We start from the raw sequence: 21,341 nt of genomic DNA, 5'->3' as shown, positions 1-21,341 counted from the left end.
TGGAAGTATCCTCTGTTGTGTGGTCTTGCCCTCAGATTAAATGGCTCCTCCAATGAGGGGTGCCAAGGCCAACCTGTAAACTCTTTGAAGGCAGGGATTCTTTCTGCCTGCTTGAATTCCCTACCAAATAGCACAGTGTTTGGTATATAATAAGCACTACTGAATAGCTGTTGACTGACCAACTAATTCTGTTTATTTCACTCTGTATTGCTTAATACAAGCCTTCCTATGTTTGTCTTTGTAAGGTTGTGTCTTTGTCTGATTTTGCCAATAGAAAGGGATAGAAAAAGAAGTCAGTTGGGTTAGAATCACTCAAAAAGTAACCCCACAGAGAACAGATGCTCAGAATAAGCATAGCCAAAGTTTACCGTTTCCCAGAACCTGATTTGCATATGACTGATATGAGGGTTTTGAGGTTGAACGCTGGAAAACCCTGATAACTACAGCTACTGGTGACTATAGGACAATTGTATGTTGTCTGTTTGTGGTATGGCAGACAGAAATTAGGGTTTTGGTTTCATCTTCTAAGATAGTGGTGAGTCATTTTACACAAGAGACCTTGCTTTAGAGAAGTAGGTTGGTCAAGAGCAGACTTCTAAGAGGCAAGACAAAATCTCTGAGTGGGCATGAAAAGAATTCTCAAAGTGAGGTCTCAGAAGCTGCCATCTGCTGCTTGGAAGAGAAGATGGGAGGAAATATCGTGGCTGAACAGAGCTGATTGGAAGGGAAAGGTTCTTCCTTTATCTTTCCTTGTATTTCCATGGACTGCCTGAGAAGTCATGGTCCCTCAGAGACTAGCCAAGGGAGCAGATGTGGAAGAGCTTTGCAGTCCTTAGGCTGAGGGCTTTGCTTTCCTGAAAGAAGCTTAACATTGCCTCAGTAGCCCAGAAATGGAGTAATGCGTAACTGCCTAGTGTTTGTGATTCGTCCCCAGGAGTGTATATTCTGTGCTCATGTGCCTCCATGCTATGGTTCTGTAAGTGTGTGCCCACTCTCCCCACAGGTATTGTGTGCTTTGGTGAGAGGACATGTCCCAAATATTAGAAGAATGTCAGTAGAATTAGTAGAATGTTGTGGTTGAATCATTCTTTTCTTTCCATTTAGTGATTCTGATTGAGTACCAAGAGGCTTAATCCCAAACCTATCCGAAGTTTTTCTCCTTTCCAGAAAGAAGAAAATATCATCATCATCATCATCAATAAACATTTATTAAGCACCTACCATGTAGTAGTCATTATGTAGATTATTTTCCTGTTTGTCATTGTTTCTTTGTTGTTAAGTCTTTCTATGGCAAGTAAATTTTCCTCTTCAAGCTTCACTCTGGACCTTCTCTACCATACCGTAGTTCTTCATCTGGAAACCTCATTCCCACCACAAGTATTCACTTATTGGTAATATCCTCTGCTGTGTGGTCTTCTCCTCTGATTGAATGGCTCCTCCTAGAAATTTCATCCCAGGAGGGGTGTCAAGGCCAGCATGTAATCTCTTTGAAGGCAGGAACTGTGCTGGGGACATGAAAAAAGGCAAAAGACAGCCCCTGCCCTCAAGGAGCTTACAATCTAACAAAAGGAAACAACATGCAAACAACTATATGTAAAACAAATTACGTATAGGACAAACAGGAAATAATTAACCAAGGGAAAGCTCTAGAATTAAGATGGCTTGGGGAAGTCTTCCTATAGAAGGTGGGATTTTATTCGAGACTTAAAGGAAGCCAGGGAGGTCAGTATTTAAGAATATAGGAGGTGCCTAATAGATGCTTGTCAATTGTTTGGTTGTGTAGAAGGAAACTGGCAGCCTAACTCTGGAATAGTGAGCCTAGAGAGGTCTCAATTCATTGGACAGATGTCACAGGGCTTTAGGAGGAAGGCTACCCAAATAATCCAAAGGTCCCCCAGATGAACGAGAGTTTGGGTACTGCCCTTTTCCCAGGGTTGCACTGCCATCTGTTTCTCTCCTATGCTACTGCTTGGGGAGCATTTGTGTTTAGCTAATCCCCACAAGAGGCTACTTAACTAAGGAATTAGCGGAGAGATACCTCAGTAATGGTAGGATTATCCAATGGACACAGCAGACGTTGGCCTAGGACCTATGGAAAATAAATGTTTGACCATGTTTTTAAAAAAAACTGTGATGAAAATGGAATAAGAGGCTCCATGTGAAAAGATTCAACTCCTGGCTCTGCTACTGACTGCCTGGGTGACCATGGATAAGTCCAGCTTCCCCATCTGTGAAATGGTGACATTAGATCAGATGACCTCTAAGGTGTCTCCTCCAGCTCTAAATCTGTTTTCTAATGAACAACAAATTACTTTTAGAACATATTTAGGGGCAGCTAAGTGGCGCAGTGGATAGAGCACCAGCCCTGGATTCAGGAGGACCTGAGTTCAAATCCTATCTCAGACACATAACACTTACTAGCTTTGTGACCCTGGGCAAGTCACTTAACCCCATTGCCTAGCCAACAAAACAAAACAAAGCAAAACATATTGTATATGTACACACATTTTGTCTAGACCTGTGATTTCGTGAGCTTTGGGAACTTTGAGTGAGAAAACGCCTTTTACCAAACACAGGTAAGCATTCTCCATCTTAAAGTCTTAGTATCAAATTGAGGCACGGAGAGAGGCCAGGATCACATAGCTAGGAGTCTCAGAGTCCCAGGTCTTCCTGGCCCCAAGGCAGGCTTTCTATTTACCACTCCATGCTTCCTCTCAGATCTATCTGTTTTTCTCTCTATCTCTGTTTCTCTAATATAAACATATAACAAATACATAGATATATATGACACCATGCTCCTCTCTCTCTCTCTTTCTCTTTCTCCCCAACCCCCCCACACACACTGGAGAGAGATATCTAGCGGCAAGATATATGTGTGTCTGTGTATGTGTCTGTGTCCCTGTGTGTATGTGTGTGTGTGTGTGTGTGTGTGTGTGTGTGTGTGTTTGTGTGTGTATACACTAAAGATGGCTTCACCAAAAGGTTTCTGAATTGAAAGTTCCTGGGGCCTACAAAGACCTTGATCTATCCCTGATCTATCCCTAAACATAATGGTGCTGGAAATCCCATGTTAGAACTGGATGCTTGTAAAAGATTCTACCACTGTGAATTGCCATGTGAATCTTCCTCTTAGGCTTGAGTTTTCCAAAAGGGGATTACACTACATGACTTATAAGGTCTCTCTCAATTCTGACATTCTATGAATCTAGGACAAAAAGGAACAAAGGAATGAATCTCTAACAGTAGAATGAAAGGCTGTGGGGTAGGTAAGGTATGGAAAGGGGAAACCCTCAGTACCTCCAAAATGACACCAAAGTAGACAGCTACTTATTTCACTTTCTCAAAAAATCCAACCAGTCCTTGCTTTCGCCTTTCCTAGCTCTCTAAAAACTCTGCTCAGTGGGAATTCTCTGTGCTCATAACTGGATGGATGGATAACTGGATAAGATGGATGAACAGGGGATTTAAGGTGTCAACTGTCCTTCCCACTTTTCTTCTTCCCCCCATTTCTCTTCCCTCCCTCTTCCCTTTTCCTCTTTATTCTATTTCTTCTACCACCAGCTCCCCATCTCTGGTGTCACTACTCTGAGATAGTAGCTGAGTCCTCACAAGTCAGGGATGCCACCATCAGACAGTACACAGACAGCCAAAGCAAGCTGCCTTCTGGAAAAGGATACTAACTTCTCTTTTACTGGTCTCTGAGTCAGCATTAGCCCACAAACCAAGAGTCTGTCACTTCATCTAGTGGGTGAGTTCTATGTGAAGCCTCTGCCCCTAGCCCCATGCTCATTCATTCTCATTCCAGATATGGACAGCACTCTCCCCAGTACCAAGCACCTCATGATCTAGTATGGAGGAAGGGAATTTCTCAGCACAAGAACTGTCTGTGTTTTCACCTTTCCTCCATTCCCTGACCCTCTGACTGTCTTTGTGTGTAATGTATTTACCCAGAGGCACACAATTAGTTCAGCGACCAAAACTAGGACTCAGGTCTCCAGTACTCTCCTCTTCCCTCTGTTTCCAGGCATCCTTCCAAATGGATTCTTTGTTAACAGGCAGAGAATGGTCTCTTCACCTCCTTGATGTCATAGTCCTCTTCAAGAACAAAGGACAAATGGCAACAGCAACAACTTTATTAATGGGGGAAACTTAAAACATCTCTCTGGAACAATCAGGATTTGTCCAGTTCCTGGCCAGGTTGAAAGATGCTTACTAGAATTGCCAGAACAGATGATAATAATGATGGCTAACATTTACATAGAACTTAAAGGTTTACAAAATACACATTATTTCATTTGATCTTCTCAGCCATCCTGTGAAATAGGTGCTATTATTACCTCCATTTCACAGATAAGGAAACTGAGGCTAAGTGACTTCCCCAGGGTCACACAGCTAATAAGTGTCTGAGGAGGAATTCACACTCGTCTTCTTGGCTCTAGAGCCTGACTATCCAATAGGATGAGAGTGAGAGTGGGGGTGGGAGTCTTGAGACAGGAGTCTTCATTGGCCCCAACAATCTCCATTTGGAATCTCAGTGCTGGGAAGAAAACCACAGATTATTTAATAATCCCACCCCCACCAACACAGGACTTCCCACAGGGACTCATAGTCCAGTCTGCTAACTTCATTTTTTAATTATTTTGATAGTTCAATATAATTTACTTCTTTTATAATCCTACACATTTCATTTTATTCATTTATAATTATTCCTGGAAGGGGGCCAGAAGCTTCACCAGATGCCCAAGGGGTTCAGGACAAACAAAAAGGGTTAAGAATTCCTGCTCAACATTCCGATCTGCTAGCTTCCTTGACAGGATTCCTATTTTGAGAATGGTGTCATCTATAGAGGTTAGCAGGCTTACTAGAGGAATTAGAAGAGATTTCTTCTTTTGACAATATAGTAGTGAGGAGGAGCACACAGATTTGGTCATTGAATATGTAGCTTTTCTACTCAATCACTTGCAACTTTCTACTGGCTTTAATGCAAAATCTGACCTCCATTAATAGGGATTTCCTTTCCTTTTGTAATAGTCTGTTCCTTTATTGAACAGCCTGGATTGTCTAGAAGTTTTTCTTACATTGAGACAAAGTCTGCCCATCTCTAACCTCACCCAGTTCTGTCCCCCAGGATCAAGCTAAGCAAATCTACTTTTCTACCAAGTACTTGAAGAAAGTCATCCCTTGTGCCTCCAGGGTTCTCTTCTCTGGGCTAAACATCCCCAGTTCCACTTGTGCCTGTTTCTCTCACCTGTCTCTCTAGCTTTTTAATGTCCTTCCTAAGAAGAATTGGGCACAATATTTCAGATGTGATCTGACCAAGGCAGAAGCCAATGGCTCTTTCCTCTCCTTAATTAAACTTGAACTGATGAGACCAAGAAATACTGAGGAAGTAGGATGCCTACCTACCCTGAGACCCTCACTTTCCCCCCCTTTTTTCCTCCCTCTTCCCTACAACGAGAGATTAAAAATCCAGAAAGGTAAAAAAAAATCCCTTTTTGTAGCCCACCTCTTTCTAGGTGTGTCTGGGCACAAATTCTCCCCAAAGGAGTGGTCTGAAGCTGAGCTTCTAGGGCTGCAGCCTCTCTTAAGTGTCAGTAACCAGACAATCCTTGGAAATGGATTGATCTCCTACCTTCCTGGTCTCAGTCCTATTCAGTGACAACCTAATAGGGAAACCCCACTGACCATTTAATGGGGTCATAAAAATGTAAATAGATATTTATGGCTGGTGGAATTTGGAAGTTTTTACAGTGGTACAGGTATTCCTTTTACAATTCCCATAAATATAATCCTTATTACCGAATGTCAGCAGAACAGGTCAGCCAAGCTGTGATATTTAACTTAATGGAAAATGGGGTAACCCCATTAGAGGTAGATTAAGGGCCATTTGTGGAGGGACCAGTTTGCTTTGCAGCCTAATTATTGCCAAGAGTTCTCAGGATAGAAAGAGGAAGTTGGAAGGATGCTCAGTCACTCCTCTTTGCCTCTTGAAATTACTTTGATTTGAGATTGGGGTTTTTGTTGTTTATTTGTTTGCTTTTATTCTGGTTGTTATTGTTGTCGTCTTGGTTCAGACCTGTGAGTTTATCCATGTACTGTGTGGGGAGACAGTGTGCATTATTAAACAGAGAACCATGCAGGAAGATCTGGGTTCAAATCCTGCCTCAGACACATATTGTTTGACCCTGGCCAAATTATTTCTCAGTGCTCTAGGTAATTCTTCAATAATAATAGCTAGCACTTTACACATCCTCACAACCACCCTGACAGGTAGGTTCTGTTATTAGCTCTACTTTACAGATGAGGAAATTGAGGCAGACAGAAATTACCTTTTTTGTGTCATGGTTCCCTTTGGTAGTCTGGTGAAGCCTATGGACTGCTTTTCAGAAGAACATGTTTAAATTCAAAAAAATAAAATACACAGGATTACAAAGGAAACCAGCTATGTTGAAATACAGTTATCAAATATTTTATTTAAAAAAACAACAAGTCTATGGACCTCAAGTCAAGAACTCCTGCCTTAAGACTATAAGTGGAAGAGAAGGTACCAACTGTGCATTGACACATTGCATTCATACCGATGAAATCAATGGTTGGCTCACCTGTTTGTTGATTATTGTGGAATTGTTTCAGTCATGTCTGACTCTTGGTGACCTCACTTGGGGCTTTCTTGGCAAAGACACTGAAGTGGTTGGCCATTTCCTTTTCCAATTCATTTCACAGATGAGGAAACTAGGCAAAGAGCATTAAGTGACTTGCCCAGGGTCACACAGCTAGTAAGTGTCTGAGGTCAAATTTGCACTCAGGTCTTTTTGACTCCAGGACTGGTGCTCTATCCACTGTGCCTGATTACTTGACTGTTGGAATTGTCTGGGGCACTCAAAGGTCAAATTACTTACTCACATAGCCAATGTCTCAGAGGCAGGACTTGAACCCAGATCCTTATGACACTATTACTGTTCTTCTATCCCTAGGCCATAATGCTTTACCTTACTTTGTCTTTGCTTATATGTGAACTTCCTTGTATCTCCTCAGGAGAGTGAAGGTTCTTAGATGACAAGGACTGGTTTTCTTTTTCACTTGGTATACCTAGTTCCCAATACAAAGCACTTAGTTGCACTTTTGCACAACTGTACTTAGCCAAGGCTCGGTAAATATTTGTTGTGGTAATTCGAGTTGAATTGCTAGGCTGTTTATCCTGGGGAGGTGGCTATATTCCCGAGGGCTGCCCTGGAGGGAGTCCTGCCCCTGGCCCATCCTGTGCAAGCATAGGAGAAGCCCTAGTAGAGACACTTTACTAAAAATTCACCAAGCTTGGCGTAACTGCATTTCTTTGTCATGAGGGAAAGTTCAGTTTGGAGAAAGGGAAGCTTTGCTTCTTTGTGAACTTAAGACAAAAATAATCAATCAAATCTATAGTTTTTTGAAAATATTTTATTTTTTTCCAATTTTTGCAAAAACAATTTTTAACCTTGGTTAAAACCTCCTCCATCATTGAGACCGAAAGCAATTTGATAAAGGTTATTTATGTACAGTCATGCAAAGCATATTTTCATATTAGTCAGGCTGTGAAAGAAAACACAAACCAAAAGAAAAAAAAGAAAAAAGAAAGTAAAAAAATATTCTTCGACTTGCATTTAGATTCCAGCAGTTCTTTCACTGGAGGTGAATAGCATTTTATATCATAGGTCTTTCAGAATTGCCTTGAATCTTTGCATTGCTGAGATTAAGTCATTCACAGTCGATCATTCTTATGATATTGCCATTACTGTATATAATATTCTCCTGGTTTTGCTCACTTCAGTCTGCATCAGTTCATTTAAGTCTTTCTAGGTTTTTCTGAGGTCCACCTGCTCATCATTTCTTATAGCACAATAGTATTCCATTACATTCATATACCACAACTTGTTCAGCCATTCCCCAACTGATGGACATCCCCTCAACGTCCAATTCTTTGCCACCACAAAAAGAGCTGCTATAAACATTTTTGTACATGTAGATCCTTTCCCCATTTTTATATCTTTGGGATATAGACCTAGAAGTGGTATTGATGAGTCAAAAGGTATGTAGTTTGATAGCCCTTTGGGCATAGTTCCAAATTGCTCTACAGAATGGTTGAATCAGTTCACAACTTCATCAAATGTATTAGTGTCCCAATTTTCCCACATCCCTCCAACATTTGTCATTTTCTTTTTTTTGGTCATATTAGCCAATTTGATAGCTATGAGGTGTTACCTCAGAATTATTTTAATTTGCATTTCTTTAATCAATAGTGATTTAGAGCATTTATTTCATATGATTATAGATAGCTTTGATGTCTTCCTCTAAAAACTGCCCATTCATATCCTTTGGCCATTTACCAGTTGTGGAATGATTTGTAGTCTTATAAATTTAACTCAGTTCTCTATATATTTGAGAAATGAGGCCTTTTTCAGAGAAAATTGCTGTAAAAACTTATTTCCCAGTTTTCTGCTTTCCTTCTAATTTTGGCCATATTGGTTTTCTTTGTGCAAAGACTAAATGTATCTTTAAAAAGAAAGTTCTATTTGCATATATCTTAGATGTACATCCTTTTTTGTATATTGTCTCCCTCATTAGAATAATGAGGTTTTTTTTCCTTTCTTTGTATCTTCCAGTGATTAGCACAGCCTTGTTCATAGTTAGCACTAAGTCAATATTTGTGGATTGACTATTGACAGAAAAAGCAAACTCACCAACAGGATGAGGTCATAGCCCTGTAGGAAAGGAAGCCAGGAGCTGGTCAGTTATCGAGGTTTCCCATTGTAGTGCAAAGAGAACTGGTATTGGAGACCAAAGATCTGGATTCAGGTTCTAGCTGTGACACTAACCAGCGAGTTACATGACCCTGGACAAATCATTTAACTTCCAGGGCAGCTCATTAAGGCAGAAAGTTAAGACTTTTCCACACCAAGAATTCCTCAATGTCGTACAGATAGAATGAGAGGTTTAGACCAGCGGTGGGGAACTGGCAGCACTGAGGCCACATGTGGGCCTCTAGGTCCCCAGGTGAGGCCCTTTGACTGAATCCAGACTTCACAGTTGTAGCTTGGATTAGTTTAGACCAAAACAAAGAAAAATAGCTGCAAAACAAAGTAATTTCAAGAGTGAGAAAGTGGACACTCAGCTGAATAACTAATCTCAACTTCAGCTGTATTTTTTTTTCCTGTAAAGTGGGGATCTGCCCATCTACTTGTACTACCTACCTTGAAGAGTTGTGAGGGAAATGCTGGGGAAAACTGTAGAAAGAAGCCCAACTCATTTTAGAAGACAGGCACTGCATCTGAGGGTAAGGGAGGGGAACTTGCCAGTTAAGGTTACCCAGGGAATTAGCAACACAACCAGATTTAGAGCCTGGTCCCTGACTCTGATTCAAGTCCTCTTTCCATAACATAATCTGTCTCTGTGTATCTAACGTGTAGACACACCCATAGGCTCGAGCTAACAAGAAACATACACACACACACAGAGCTGCAGCTGTCCAAAGGTTAAGAAGGGGAGTAGGTTGGTTTTAAATTCTGCTCAGCTGCTCAGTTCTGTCATTGACTGAGCCCCACCTCCCCCTGTGCCCTGGTTACAAAAGAAAGCAGAGAGTAGAGACCCGGCCAATGGGATATGACTGTGGATCAGGGCGCTGTGGAAAGTAATAACCCGATGCTTGTTGGTTGCAGTGTGGAGGAAGGAGAGGTCAGGAGCAGCCAGGCTGTCTCAGAAGGAAAGGCCTCGCATCTAAGTGTCTAGGGCTAAAGCCTGCGAACTCCACCTTCCAAGCACCCAAGGATCCATCCCACTTGTCAAAGACCCTCTGCCCCACTGGGGTTCCTTTTCCAGGGGTGGAGGCCGGTGTTTTGAGGGTAGCATTCTCTTCTTAATTAAAGTGGGGAAAAGAAGAGTAGAAAAAACTTCAGTAAAACTGATCAAATACATTGGAAAAAATCAGACATTATATGGAATGCTCCACAACTGTAAACCTCCCCGCCTCTGCAAAGACATGGAAAGATATGTCTTCTTATAATCTCTGCTTTGGGGCCAATCTGACTCTATAACCTAACAACATTCATTTTCAGGGGCTGTCGTTCTTTCCATTTACATTGTTGTAGTCATTTTCCTGGCTCTGCTTACTTCATTTTCCTTCTGTTCATGTAAATCTTTCCATGTTTCTCTGTATTCATTATGTTCCATTCTTTCTTACAGCATGGTGATATTCCATTACATTCCTGTGCCATAGCTTGTTAAGTCATTCCCCAATTGGTGGGCAACTACTATGTTTCCAATCCTTTTTCTTTTTAACCACAAAAAGTGCTGCTAATAAATATTTTGATGTATATGGAGCCTTTTATTTTGTCAATGATATCCTTAGGGACTATGCCTAGCAGTGAGATTGGGCCAAAAAGTTACAGACTTTTTTTGCTGCTTTATTTGCATGATTCCAAATTGCTTTCCAGAAAAGTTGTACTAATTAACACCTCTATCAACAACATATTAGTGTGCACATCTTTCCACACCCTCTCCAACATTAACAATTCTCATCTTTTGTTATCTTTGCCAGTTTGCTGGGTGTGAGCTGTAACCCTGGAGGTTTTTTTATTTGCATTTTTTTCTCATAAGAATGAGAAATCACTAAGAAGTGATTAGTGATTTCATGTGGTTGTTAATAGTTTGCAATTCTTCCTTTGAGAATCATTTGTTCATGTCCTTTGGTCACTTAGCTACTGGGGTGTGGCTTTTGGTCATATATTTCTGTTAATTGTTTATATATTATTGTTAATTGTTTATATATCTCTTGCAATCAAAATTATCTATTTCTCTTTTGTAATTTCCTCTATCCCTTGTTTGGTTAAAAATTCATCTCCTACTCATAGTCGTGCCAGGTATATGATCTGTTTCTCTTTCTAATGTCTTTGTGGTATGATTTTTAATATTCAGGTTCTATGTCCATTTTGAATTTATTGTGTATGAGCTGTTGGTCCAAACCTAATTTTTGCCAGACTGCTTTCCAATTTTCCTGGTAGTTCTTATCAGATAGGAAGTTCTTTCTTAAGTAATTTATGTTTGGGGGTTTGTCAAACACAGGGTTATTTAGTTCCATTATTTCTGATTCACCTCTGTCTAGCTTGTTCTATAGATCTATTCTTTAGACTAATACCAAATGGCTTTGCTGATTGCTGACTCATAATCTAGCCTGAAGTCCAGAAGTGCTGTCTCAAGGGTAGGGAACCTGCAGCCACAAAGCCACATGTGGCCTTGAGGCCACAGGATCCCCATCCCTGAATCCTCTCTTCATTCCAACCCTTTACAAATTATTTCCCTTGATATTGTAGATTTTTTTATTCTTCCATTTGAATTTTGCTATTATTTTATCTACTTCTGGAAAGTATTCCTTTAATAATTTGATTGGCTTAGAACTAAATCAGTAAATTAACTATGGTAGTATTGTCATTTTTAGCACATTGGCATGGTCCGGTTATAACTGCTGAATATCCTTCTGGTTGTTTAAGTTATTCTTTATTTCTTTTTGTACTCTTTTTTAAATTAATTTATTTTTAGTTTTCAACATTCACTTCCATAAGCTTTTGAGTTTTAAGTTTCCCTCACCTCCCTCCCCAAGACGGCATGCCATCTGATACGGGCTCTACATATTTCCTATTAAACATATTTTCACATTGGTCATGTTGTAAAGAAGGATTTATTCTTTATTTCTTTAAACAGCATTTTGTAATTGAATCTACACAAGTATTGAGTATGCATTGGTAGACTGACTCCCAAATATTTTGTGTATTTTATAGTTATTTTGAATGGGATTTCTCTTTCTATTATTGCTTCTTGGATTTTGTTGTTATCCCAAAGAAATGCTGTTGATTTCTTGTGTGTACAAAACAGTAGCCTGTAACTTTGTTGAAGACAATGTTTCAATTAGTTTCTTTCCTGATTTCCTAGGATTTTCTATGTAAATTATATCATTAACAAACAGAGATTGTTTATCTCTTCTTCGCCTAGCTTTAAACTTTCTTTGTTTCTTGTGATTGTTAGTATTTCTAGAACTACATCAAATAATAGCAGTTTGCTTTATTTCTATGTTTCCTGGGAACACTTCTAGTGGGTCTACATTGCTTATAATATTTCCTTTCGGTTTTAGACTCTTTTAAATTATATTTAAAAATCTCTCTATGACCATATTGTATAGGGTTTTAGCCTAAATGAATGCTTTACTTTTTAAAAAAAATTAATTTATTTATTTTTAGTTTTCAACATTCACTTCCATAAGATTTCAAGTTAAAAATTTTCTCCCCGTTCCTCTCCTCCCCCTAAAATGGTTTACTTTGTCAAGAGCTTTTTCTATATGAAAAAATCATGTGGTTTTGGCTGCTTTTGTTTTTAATATTATTCTGTTGATCATTTTCCTAATATTAAATTATTCTTGTATCCCTCGTATAAATCCGACTTGGTCCTAAAGAATGGTTTTTTGGATAAATTGCTACGGTTTATTTTTGAGACTTTTTTTGTTTTTTGGCTAGGCAATGCGGTTAAGTGACTTGCCCGGAGTCACACAGCTAGTAAGTGTTATATGTCTGAGGTCAGATTTGAACTCAGGTCCTCTTGACTCTAGGGCCAGTGCTCTACCCACTGTGCCACCTAGCTGCCCCACTATTTTTGAGACTTTTATTTAAAAAACTTAAATTGATATTCATGGATGATATTGGCCTATAATTCTTCCTTACTTTATCCTTCCCTGGTTTAGGTATTAAAACTATATTTGTCTCATCAAAGGAATTTGGTAGAGTATTATCTTTCTCAATTTTTGAGAATAACTTGTGATATTAATTATTCTTTAAAAGTTTGACAGAATTTTCCTGTAAATCCATCAGAACCAGTTCCTTTTTTCTCTCTTTGTTTTCTTCCTTGACAACGAATGCTATTTCCTTTTCTGAGATTGAATTTTTTAGACTTCTAATTGGTATCCATCCTATTAGCCGGGGTGTTTCCTTTCTTAAAGAAAATCCTGTGTTTCTTTGTGGTTCTTAGTCTTGTTGGCATTCAACTGTCCCAAGTTGGTTCTGCTCATTCTTTTTATTTCTTCTGGTTTTGTTGTGATGTCACCTTACTCATTTTTCATGTTACTGATTCAGTTTTACGCCTTCTTTTTAATCAGGTTAAGGCTATACATTTGCCAGTCTTTTCAAAGAGCTAGTTCTTAAACTGTTTAGCATTTCTATAGTCTTTTTGGCTGCATGCCCTAAAAGGAATGAGGCCCAACCTAGCTAAAGTGAGAGAGTCTCATAACTAGGATAGTCATAGGATGACGCAATTTTTACAAGCAACAATCCACACCATTTACACTAAGAGGGTTTATAATCTGCTTACCCTTGAAGCATTAAGTTTTCCTAATACTCTTGCTTGGTGGTGAAGTAGATAGAGTGCTAGGCCTGGAATCAGAAAGACCCATATTCCTGAATTTAAATCTGGCCTTATGCCCTTACCAGCTTTGTGACCCTGGGCAAGTCACTTAACCCTGTTTGCCTCAGTTTCTTCATCTGTAAAATGAGCTGGGAAAGGAAACGCTAAACCACTTCAATATCAAGAAAACTCCAAATAGGTTCACAAAGAGTCAGACACGACTTAACAATAACAAAAATAATCTTATATAGAATAGGTTTTTATCTCATGAAACAAAGGAAAAATATAACCATACCTACTTTATACTATACTGATGTGGCATCATGTATGCATACCTATCATCAATCAGTTGATCAAAAAGCATTTATTAAGCTACTGTGTGTCTACTGTGTGCCAGTCACTGTGCTAAGTTCTGGGGATACAAAGATGAAAGTGAAACAGCATCTACCCGCAAGGAGCTTATATTCTAACAAACCTGTATGTATAAAAATAGACACAGAATAGATACAAAATGAATACAAGGTAGTTTTAGGAGGAAGGGCACTAGCAGTTGGGGCAGGGAGGACCAGGAAAGCCACCTTCATGTAGATTAGAAGGTGTGCTTTAGCTGAATCTTGAAGCAATCGAGGGAAACTATGAGGCAGAGGTCAGGGGGAAGAATATTCCAAGCATGGGAGATAGCATGTACAAAGACACACAGATGAAAGATGAAGAACTGTTATGTGAAGGACAGAGAGAAGGCCAGTTTGGTTGGATTGAAGAGGAGAGAATAATGTGTGAGAAGACTAGAAAGAGAAGAAGAGTCTAGGCTTTAAATGCCAAACAAAGGAGTTTCTATTTGATCCTAGAGATCTTTGTAAGCCACTGGAGCTTATCGAGTAGGGGTGTGATATGGTCAAGCCTGTGCTTTAGGAAAGTTACTTTGGTGGCGGTGGGGTGTTATATGGTAGAGAAGCTTAAAGACAGTAATCTAGGTGACAGGTGATGAGATTCATTCTGTTTCTCATACTGAGTCACCACTAAGGTAAATGTGAGTTCCAGGAATCCTAGGAGCTGTTTACTTTTATCTTCATTAGATAATGGAGAGAGTTGATTTGAATTCCATCCAAATACTTCAGATCATTTGTCCCTCATTCAGAGGATTCAAATCTTTCCCTTTCTGCAAGGTAAAAAATACTGAGATAGGAACGAGAAGACCTGAATTTTTATCCATGTGTCAGCTTCTAACTTGGATAATTTCCTTTCTCCCTCCAGGCCTCAGTTTCCCCTCCTATAAAAGGAAGGGTTGAACTTGATAATCTAATATTTTTTTTTGTTTTCTGTTTGTTTTTAGGCAATTGGGATTAAGTGACTTGCCCAGGGTCACACAGCTAGTAAGCATCAAGTGTTTGGTCTGAGGCCGGATTTGAACTCAGGTCCTCCTGACTTCAGGGCCAGTGCTCTATCCACTGTGCCACCAAGCTGCCCCGATAATCTAATATTTTGAGGGTCAACTCCTTCCTATCCTTCAAGGCTCAGCTCAAAAGCCATTTCCTAACTTCATTCTAGCCATACTGGCCTATTTGCTCTTTTATGCATACAATGTCTCATCTCCTATCTTTGTGTGTTCTCACTAGCTGCCCCAGACACTGACAGCCTATCCAGGCACTGGTTGCTGCAGTGGATCAAGGCTTGCCGGGTTCCCTTCTTCCCCAACCTTTCCACCAATGCCCCCTTTTCTTTCTCCCATCCTGGTTGGACACAGATTTCCTTACTTTTCCCCAGTGTGAAAGGAACCAGAATTCTCACTCCACTCATCCTTAGGTCCTTTCCCCTCTTTCCGATGGTGGCTAACTTGGGCCTCCAGTGGATAGGACTGCTCACATTCCTTGGAAGAAATAGAAATAACCAACTATAACCCTTTTGGTAAGATGGAGGACTACTAGGCCTTACCATCTGTCCTGTGACTAAACTGTAAGGTACTCTAGGCCTTAATATCTACCCTAATTCTACTTCCTTTCTTCCTCTGGGCACTGCTAAACATCCTAAGAGCACCTGGGCCTTATCATCTGCCCTGATGCTGCACCCTTAGAATTTACTGATCATTCAGGACTAGAATATGAACCCTCCTATGTGTGTTATTTCTGCCAATTAGATTGTGAGTTTCTTGAGAGCAGGGACTGTCTTCTTTTTCTATTTGTATCCCAAGCTCTTAGCACAGTGCTTGACACCTAGGACTTAATAAATGCCCATACATTCATTCATTCTTCCATATTTCCTTCCCTGCCCAATGTAGCCTCCAGAGATCTTTCCCTGTTCTGAACTACAGTACATACTGTCTGTATTACTTTTCTGTACTCAGTAAATAGGACCTTGCAATATAAGGCATTAGTCTTATTATACATTATTCCACTTCTTGGATGCAATACTCTGGATAGTTCTTGGATGCTAAGCTAGCTTCATAATGTACCATCCTCCATCTCCATGACTTTGCACAGAGTTTCCTGTGTTTAGAATGTATTCCCTTCTCATATCTATCTCTTAGAATCCTCAGACTCCTCCAAAGCTCAAGTCAAGGACCACAAGCACCACATTTTATATATGATGCCTTTCCTGATTTCCCCAGTTGCTATCGAGTATAATATTTTGTATGTATCTTGTATATTCTTACTTATGTAATATTATGTCCTTCTATAGATCATAAATTCCTCAAGGGCAGCACCTAGCATAGTAACTGGCACAGAGTAGGGGCTAATAGATTGATCATTATAGGAAATTTTCATTCCCTCCACCTATGTGGACCAGCAACTCATTTGTAACTTAGAAAATCATTGATCATGGCATTTCCCAATCAATGTGAGTATGTACTCTAGAGCCACTGGTTATAGCCTAATTACAATTTGGTTAAAAGTCAGGAACTCTTCTTCCTGAGCTGAAATTCAGGAAAAAAGTTTTGTTTTAGCTCTGCCATTGACTTCCTATGTGACCTTGGGCAAATCCCTTCTACTCTCTGGGCCTTGTTTTCATCCTCTCAAATAAAAGAGATGCAATAGAAGGTCTTAAGGTCTCTTTGAGTGCTAATATTCTTTTAAAATGGGTGCTTTTATGTTCACACACTTGTGGGTACATGGTTATTACTGAGGGTGTGTCTTTATAGATTCATGACTCTGTGTTCAAGCTTAGCCTCTAGAATAGAACAGTAGAGTTGAAAGGAAAGAACACAAAGCAATACATGTAACAGATACACATAAAGTATTGATTCATTCATTCAATCAATCACTCATTTAATCATGGAAAGGGCAGTAAATCTCCACGAAAGCTTCTAATGAAGAAAAAAGCAGCCCTGAAGACTATAGAAGAAGGGATTAGAGGGTCTGTCTCCTCCTCACTGGGGACTTATTTTCCATCTTGGCTTATATTGACACAGTCAGTGGATGCCTGTGGTGGGTCACTCTCCTTGTGGGGAAAGTATGGGAAGGTCTTGCCCTCTAGTGGTCACAGCCTAGAAAGCCTCTCAAGGTCAAGTTCAGGTATAGTGGCCCTGGTCCTACCCTCTGGGATTCTCCCTCTCAGTCCCTTACTTTGTGTTTCTCACATTCTCACTCCATCCCTCACTTGCCCACTTTATATAGGAGTTAATAGGGGAACCCAATGAGCTAAAGGTGATTTTTCTACACTCCCATCCCGTCTGTATCTCCTGCCTCATTTGTGAAGGAGATCATGATAGAATAGGGACCTGAAGACTATATTTATAGAAATAAGAACACAAATAAGAGAGTTCTTAACCTTTTTCGTGTCATGAACTCCTTTGACAGTCTGGTGAAATCTATGGACACCTGCTCAGAATATTTTTAAGTGCATAAAATAAAATACAGAGGATCACAAAGGAAACCAGTTATATTGAACTATAATCATCAAAATATTAAGTAAACGTGTTCACAAACCCCCTTATAAGAATCCTTGGATAGAATTATATTACTTAGAGAGAGAAAGGACTATTAAAGGTGTTTGGGTCCAACACCTCCACTTTATTTTGTGAAGAAATTGAGGCACAAAGGGGAGCCATGATTTTTTTAAGGTTATGTAGCTAATAAGAGGCAGAAGTCAGTGTCAGGTCCTCTGACCACAAATCTCAAGCAAACAGTAAAGGCTACCTCCTTCTTCCCCAGGTGGTGGTTTGGATGTGGTCCTCTTGCCCAGAAGGAAGGCAGCATAGTGGAGAGAGCTCTGGAATACTGCTACTGTGATGTTTCATGGCTACGTGTCCTGGGGACAAGTCATGTGACTTCCCTGAGTCTCAGACTCTTCATTTGTGACATGAAGATAGTATGACTCCTACTACCTATCTCGTAGGGAAAATACACTGCTCTGTCCCTGCCCAGGATGACATCTTCAGCTGGGGAGGGGGGAGGCAGCACGGATTTTGCTTAGAGATCTCCAGGGAAGGAACACTTTCCCCACATAAAAGAGCTATAGAAATGGATAGGAGGAAGGGGAGGAGGAGAAAGAAGAGGAACTGAAGGAAGGTGTCTTCATTTCTGATGTTCTGTGGTTCATTCTAGGATTCATCAATTGATGCTGCCCTGAGGGTGGTTGTCTTCTCCAATCCTGTCTCAAAGAGGTTAGAAAACTGCTGTTTGATCCTTAAGATTGCAGCTCTAGTGCCTCGCAGAGAGAGGCATATCACATGCGTGTTCTTGAAACTTGGCTTGTACTCATCAAGGGTGACACCAGGATTGAATGACATAATTCGGGAAGATGGCGGGATCCGTATGGAAAGGGAGTTACTGATTCATCTGATGAGTCACCAGTAAACTTGATGAAAGTGAGGAGTATGGGATTTTGTTTGGAAGCTTTTAAAGGACAGGCTCACGGAGCATGGGTGTGCCCATGGACTCCTTGCCTAAAAGACAAGGAGAGGTTACGAGAGGGTCCAGATCATGTGGTTGCCTCTGAGATGACTCAAGGGGATGGATTGTTGTTGGAAGAACTGTCCTACCCTGTGGTCTATAAAAGTGAGCTGACCAACGAGTTCATTCTCTCCTTTGGATTTTCTATTCACCTTTCCCTTTATACATGGATTTGATCTTTAGGATAGTTGATCCTTTCTGCCAATATGGCCTCGGGCAGGTCCATCAGTCTCCTTGGGCCTTAGTTTTCTCCTCTGTAAAGTGAGTGGGATGAACTGGTTGGCCTTTGAGGTAGCTTCCAGATCTGTGATGCTGCTTATCCTCTAAGCAAACCTCAAGACATTTAAGCTGAATGAAACATCAATAACTGCAATAGGGCCAATGTCTATAGTGCTTTAATATTTATAAAGTACTCATTCCTGAATAATACCCTCTTCTTCCTCCAGCTGAAGAATAAGGGATAGCCAGTGGAAAGACATGGATATAATAATAATAAATAAGAGTAAGAATAACCAGCATTTACATACTGCCTTAAGGATTTGCAAAGTGGTTTTATATATAATAACTCATTAGATTGTCATAGGAACCCTATGAGGTGGATGCTATTATTACTTTCCCTGTTTTTACAGATGAGGAAACTGAAGCTGAGAGTGGTTAAGTGAATTTCCCAGGGTCATACAGACAGAGATGTAGTGCCATGAGAGGAACAGCAAGAAGGTCAGTTTGGCTGGACAGTGATGTTCAATCATTTCAGTCACGTCTGACTTTTTGTGACCCCATTTGGGGTTTTCTTGGCAAAGATACTAGAGTGGTTTGTCATTTCCTTCTCCAGCTCATTTTATAGATGAGGAAACTGAGGCAAAGAAGGTTAAGTGACTTGCCCAGGGTCACACAGCTAGTAAGAGTCTGAGGCAGGATTTGAACTCAAGTCATCCTAACTCCAGGCCTGGTACTGTATCTACTATGCCTCCTAGCTACTGGACAGTACAGTGTGGGAAAGGTAGTAACTTAAAGTAATACTCAGATTATATGTTTTTCTCACAACAACCAAGTGAGGTAAGTAGTGTAAGTAGTTTTATCCCTGTTTTATAGATGAGGACCTTGAGGCTCTGTGTCCACTGTGTGGGCCTGGTCATTGGCATCATGCTTTTTAGAAAGCATATACCAGATACTAGGAGATACAAATGCAGACATAGCTCCCATTCCTATAGGTTTTAAGATTGACAAAGCATTTTCCCTATAACAACCCTGTATAGTAGGTATTTGCAAGTATTATTATTCCCCATTTCATAGCAAGGGAAGCAGATACTTCCAAGAACATGACACAGTGAGTTGCAAGACAACTTAGGTATTCAAAAGACCCTCAAAAACAGCAATAGAAATACAAAAAGAAGCAAAACTTTCAGAAACCTTAAAAACAATATAAACTAAGATCCTTTCCAGACCTTCAAAAATAAACATGAGTTCTAACACAAAAGAACAATATGATGGATGACAGACATAAAACCCACCAAAATGTAAACATACAATCAAAATGTAAAATCAACAGAAGTGCCAGAAACAAACCAAGAATTTCCTCAAGACACAGTAAAATGCACATTAAATTGTTTGAAGAAAATTGGCAAAAAGCATCACCAGATTAAATTAAAAAAAGGTAATGAATGGCCCTGAAGTCAGGAGGATCTGAGTTCAAATCCGGCCTCAGACCAAACACTTGACACTTACTAGCTGTGTGACCCTGGGCAAGTCACTTAACCTCAATTGCCAAAAAAGAAAAAAAAAGAAAATATCCTTGGAATATGTAAGGAAAAAAACCCAAAAGACAATGAAAAAGATAATTTTTTCACTGGAGGAAAGAGTGGTGGAAACACAAAAGTAAGACCATAAAATTATACAATTGGAAAAATGTTTAAAATCTATGCAGATAAAAGCAACATATCTGGAAGACAAAGGAAGGGAAGAAAATTCAAGAGTTATCATTCTACCCAAAAACTGAAGAAGAAAAGACTCTGACCACCAAAGTACAGGAAGGCATACATGAAAATTTCCCAGAAATATCAAAAAAGAGGAACAGATTAAAAAGTGCCAGAATTCAAAGAATGCTGGCAGGCATGAAACTCAAATTCCATTCACTCAGACATGTCATCTCTTGTCATAATTGTGAAGCCAGATAATGATTTGACAAGTAATGTGGAACAACTTTAGTGGATGTGTAATGTTATTGATAGGGGTATTCCCTTGAGGGCACCACCATCCTTCCTCTGATTCAGCATTATCCTGGACTCCCATTTTTGCAAGATCATGTCATTTTTACATCTATAATACCACTCAAATCCATTCACTTTTCAGGGTCACCATCCTAGTTCAGACACCCATCACCTCTTGCCAACACTTTGGTAATAGCTTTTTAATGGGTCGCTCTGGCCGAAGTCTCTTCCTCTCCGTCCTCCACACAGCTGCCAAGTGATTTTCCTAAACTGAAGGTCTGACACTGTTACTCCCCCGACTGTTAAATTTGAATTCCTCCCTTTTGCTTCTGTGTTTAACTTTTACAGCCCTCACACCCTGGCCCGAAACCAACTTTTCCAACTTTATTATACATTATTGCCCTTCCAAGAAGCTACAGGTCAAATTGGCCTTCTTGCTATTGCTCCCTTATCCACACCTTTGCAGTCTATCACCCGGGCCTGGAATGCACTCCCAGGCTAGCTACTCTGCTCCACTGACATGTCCTACATGAAGACTTTCTTATGTCCCCCACTGATTTCCCCAGCCTCAAATTTTATCCTGTATATGTTTTGTACATAGTTATATGCATATTGTCTGCCCCAATAAAATGTAAGCTCCTTGAGGGCAGGGGCTGTTTCTTTTTTGTCTTTGTATTCCCAGTGCCTTGTACAGTGGTTGGCACAAAGTAGGTGTTTAATAAATGTTTATTGATTGACTGGTTGGTTGCTCTAGTGAGAGATGTCTCATGTAATGGGGAAGAAAGCACTGTCCTGCCACCAAAGGCTTGGGTTTGAATCTTGACTCTGTTCC

At 40.0% G+C, this 21,341-nt stretch overlaps 1 long non-coding RNA gene across 1 annotated transcript; it reads left to right on the top strand.

Annotated features, from left to right (window-relative positions):
• The first annotated feature begins 457 nt into the window (after positions 1-457).
• On the top strand, positions 458-1,220 carry LOC144456623 (uncharacterized). Its single transcript, XR_013485623.1, has 2 exons — positions 458-1,003; positions 1,105-1,220. It is a non-coding gene; the product is annotated as an uncharacterized LOC144456623 (long non-coding RNA).
• Positions 1,221-21,341: the final 20,121 nt, after the last annotated feature.

This window comes from Phascolarctos cinereus, unplaced genomic scaffold (genome assembly GCF_003287225.1).
Source record: "Phascolarctos cinereus isolate Bilbo 61053 unplaced genomic scaffold, phaCin_HiC Scaffold_4;HRSCAF=312, whole genome shotgun sequence".
NCBI lineage: Eukaryota > Metazoa > Chordata > Mammalia > Diprotodontia > Phascolarctidae > Phascolarctos > Phascolarctos cinereus.
Note: the sequence above shows the minus strand (reverse complement) of the source record. Positions and strands in the feature narration are given on the sequence as shown.